Below are 4,633 nucleotides of genomic sequence, written 5' to 3'. Positions count from 1 at the left end.
CTACTGAGTGCTTGCAAATAGGTCCTTTTCCATGTTAAGTTGATGGCTAAAATTAGGAGTTATCTACCGTCAATAGTCCATATCTTGAGCATATGCATTAGAATCTTGTAAAGTGCTAACCTAACTCCTTTGGGAAAATATTTGTGAAATGCTAACACATATGCACATTGGTTGTGGTCACTTGGTGGTGTTAGCACATTTGCAAAGGAGGTGGAGTTCCAAGGGTAGAGAAGGGTTTGGGTTCCTCTCTCCCTTCCGTCGAGCTTGCGAGGCAGGATTCGGTGCTTTTGAGAAAATGAAACACATATTTTCTATTGTGCCGGTAGAAAGTTTGAAGAAGTCCTGCCAGATGCTAGTGTTGGCAGCATCAGACGCTGCATCGGATGCGCTCTGTGCGTCCGGTGAGTGGTACTTGTTGGGGTGTACACACCGGACCCACACACAGTAACATGAGCGAGTCTGATGATGTGCGTCTGGTGGTTCACTGCAGAAGCACTCGTGGTATCGGACGTAGGAGAGTGTCCGGTGGCCCACATCTAGTGACCCAGCGCCAAAAACACCCTCTCTGCATATGGGTCCAGTGTGTACCTGATGCATCCGGTGGTACTTAACCGTGTCTGGTGGTTTGAAAGTGACCGTTAGAGATCAACGTGCGAGATTCAAATAGGGAACACGTGTCTATTTTCTGAGCACCGGACACAGGGCTCGAGCGTCGGGTGGCACACCTACTACGCGTCCAGTGGCCCCAATTTCTGACCAGTGAAAGAGCCAACGGCTCTATTTGTTTGAGGTGCTTATAAATTGAAGGTGGCCGGCTTTGGGAGTTTCTCTCTGGCACTTTTGAATACTTGAGACATACTGTGAGCTAGAGATCACTCCCTCCACTCATCTCCTTGCTCGATTGCTAATCCTAGTGAGATTGAGTGAGATTTAAGTGCATTCTTAGTGAATTGCATCTAGTGACACTTGATCCTTGAGTTTCCTGCTGATTTCCTGTTATTCTTGGGTGTTTCCTAACACCCTAGATGGCTTGGAGCAGCGGAGGTGTTGAGCTCATGATTGGAGATTGTTTCGAATCTCACCAAGTGATTTGTGAGGGGTTCTTGAGGCTTCCCCGTGGGAGATCGTAATTGGCTACTTTAGTGGATTGCTCGTGGCTTGGAGGATCCCCATCTTGTGAGTGGATGTGCGGCACCCGCTGTGGGTTTGGCTTTGAATTACCAATTAGCTCATGATCCATCAAGTGAGTGTATTGCCACAATGAGGACTAGCTTGCCGGGAAGCAAGGAACCTCGATAAAAAATCGTGTGTCATCTTGTACCGAGGATTCTCTCTTGTGAGTGTGTTTGTGATTGATTGGATATATCTCTTCTCTACAACATCGGTATAACAATCACTCTTCTCTTTCTTACTTACTTGCTTACCTTGCTAGTTGTTTAACTTATGTAGTTTAGTTCTTGTTTAGGAGTGTAGCTAGCCTTAGTTGTGCTTTGTTGTTGTGACTTTTTGTTTAGCCTTGTACTAGACTTTAGGTGGCTTGCATAGCTTAGTTGAGCTAGCGCTAGAATAGCTTTGCCATTTGTTTTACTAATCAACTTGTCTAGTCGAGTTTGTAGTAAATAGGCTATTCACCTCCTCTCTAGCCATTTGGACATTTCAAGTGGTATCAGAGCCGAGGCACTGTTTATTTGAGGCTTAACAACCTTCGGTGAAGAAATGGCTCTAAGTTTGTATATCAACAACACCAAGAAGACACCTTACTTTGATGGCACAAATTATGCATATTGGAAGGTCAAGATGACCGCCCATCTCAAGTCAATCAATAGAGAGGTTTGGAAGGTGACCGAAACCAAATTTGAGGTGGCAAATGAGAATGCACCAACACCGGTTGAAGAGAAGAAGCTACAATGCAATGATATTGCCATTAGTGCTCTCCATGAAGTTCTTGATGACAAGACCTTTGAGCAAATCAAGAACATTGAGATTGCTCATGATGCATGGGCAAAGCTAGAAGAAACATTTGAGGGCACCAAAGGCACCAACACCGCCAAAGTATACATTCTCCCAGAAAAATTCTCTAGCTTCAAGATGCAAGAAGATGAAAGTGTGTTGGAGATGTTCCACCGATTGCAAGTGATTGTAAATGAGCTTAAGGCACTTGGTGAAGAAGTGAAGTATAGTCAATTCTCTATGAAGTTCTTAAGAAGCTTGCCTAAGAGATTTGACACATTGATCGCCGTGCTAGTCAAGACAACACTTAGCGAATCAACTCCCCAACAAGTGTTCCAAGAAGTGATGACCGATGATGCTTATAGAGAAGATGATGAGAAGGATGAGTTGGTCAAGAAAAATAAGAAGGAAGGTGAAAAGAAGGATGATGAGAAGAAGAAGAGTGTGGCATTCAAGGCCTCCACATCCAAGGGTAAAGCCAAGGTAGAATCATCAAGTGAAGGAGAAGCAAGCTCTTGTGATAGTGATGATGATGAGGAAATGGCTCTTCTTGTCAAGAGATTTGGCAAGTTCATGAAGAAGAAGGGCTATCGAGCAAGAAGGAAAAAGAGCTCCTCGAAGAAGAATGATCATGCCATGAGATGCTTTAGATGCCATAGCAAGGATCATCTCATCACCAAGTGTCCCTATGATAGCGATGATGAAGATGCTATCAAGAAGGAAAGAAAGAAGCAAAAGAAGAAGCAAGAAAAGAAGGAAGGCTCAAACAAGAAGAAGGGTGATTCCCATATTGCAACTTGAGATAGTGATGACTCCTCAAGTGATGATGAGAGCACCAAGAAGAAGGGGCATGCTAGCATTGCAATTCAAGAAAAGAGCTCCATCTTCGACACTCCATCATGCCTCATGGCTAAGGACACTAAGGTATCATATGATGGTGAGAGTGACCATTCTAGTGATAGTGATAGTAGTGATGATGAACCAACTAAAGATAAACTAATCACTATGCTAGAAGATTGCACTCATCACTATAAAGAAACTAGAAAAGAGTGCAAGGCCTTGCTCAAGGATAAGAAAACCCTTATGCAAGAACTTGATGAGCTTAGAGCTTCTTATGAGAGTCTAAAGGTAGACCATGAGAAGCTACAAAAGACTCACACTAAGCTTGAAGAAGCTCATTCCTCTCTAGTTAATAATGTGAAAATGATCCCACCAAAATTGAAAAAGCTAAAACTTGCAACATTGGCTTAACATGTGATATCTTAAGTAAGCCTAATATTGTTGCTTCTACTAACCCTTCATGTAGCACATCTACATCATCCTCATCTAGTAGTGATGGTTTCACTTGTGACACCACACTAAAAGTTGAGAATGATATTTTGAAGAAGGAGGTGAAAGAGCTCAATCACACCTTAGCCAAGGCTTATGGTGGTGAGGAATGCTTGCTTATGTGTTTGGGTAGCCAAAGAGCTTCTCTCTACAAAGGGGGTTTGGGCTATATCCCCAAGAAAGGCAAGGCCACCTTTGCTCCTCACAAGACACGCTTTGTGAAGAACAATGGCCGGTATTGCAAAGCTTGCAAGCAAGTTGGTCACTTAGAGCAACAATGCATGAACAAGAACCCAAAGCAAATGTATCCTCAATTAAGCTTAATTCTTTCTATATGCTTAGCAAGGATACAAATGGTGTTCTGCTAAGTTCATTGGTGCACCATAGATGGGCTCAAAGAAGAAAGTCATTTGGATACCAAAAAGCTTAGTTGCTAACCTTGGAGGACCCAATCAAGTTTGGGTACCTAAAAGGAATTGACTTGTCTTGTAGGTCAATTACAAAGCCGAAGGAAGGCATTAGGTCCTTGATAGTGGGTGCACTCAACATATGACCGGGGAGTCTTGTATGTTCAAATCAACCGATACAAATCAAAATAGTGGCTTTGATTCTATCACTTTCAGCAACAACAAAAAGGCAAGGTTAAGGGGCTTGGTAAAATTGCTATTTCAAATGGCATGAGCATATAAAATGTGTTGCTAGTTGAAATCTTAGACTTCAATCTCTTGTCAATTGCACAACTTTGTGACCTCAGTTTCAAGTGCATCTTTGGAAGTGATGATGTTGAGGTGGTTAGTGTGGATGGATCAAATTTGATATACAAAGGATTTAGGCATGGTAGCCTATACTTAGTTGATTTCAATGACAATTAAACTCAATTAACATCATGCTTGCTTGGCAAATCTAGTTTGAGTTGGTTTTGGCATAGAAGGCTTGGTCATATTGGAATGAAACAATTGAACAAATTATTGAGGCATGACTTAGTTAGAGGCTTAAAGGATGTCACTTTTGAGAAAGATAAACCATGTAGTGCTTGTTAAGCCAGAAAGCAAGTTGGAAATGCACATCCTAAGAAAAGTGAAATGAGCATATCAAAGGCATTTGAGCTATTACACATGGATTTGTTCAGGCCGGCAACATACACTAGCATTGGTGGCAACAAGTATGGCTTTGTGATAGTTGATGACTACACTAGATACACTTGGGTGTTCTTTCTCTATGACAAGAGTGATGTTTGTGATCTTTTCAAGTCTTTTGTCAAGAGGGTGCAAAATGAGTTTGAAACTACTATCAAGAAGATTAGAAGTGACAATGGTAGTGAGTTCAAGAATACAAAAATTGAGGAATTGTGTGA

Source organism: Sorghum bicolor, chromosome 4, assembly GCF_000003195.3.
Source record: "Sorghum bicolor cultivar BTx623 chromosome 4, Sorghum_bicolor_NCBIv3, whole genome shotgun sequence".
Taxonomy (NCBI): Eukaryota; Viridiplantae; Streptophyta; class Magnoliopsida; order Poales; family Poaceae; genus Sorghum; species Sorghum bicolor.
The sequence above is the reverse complement of the archived record's forward strand: the minus strand, read 5'-3'. Positions refer to the sequence as shown.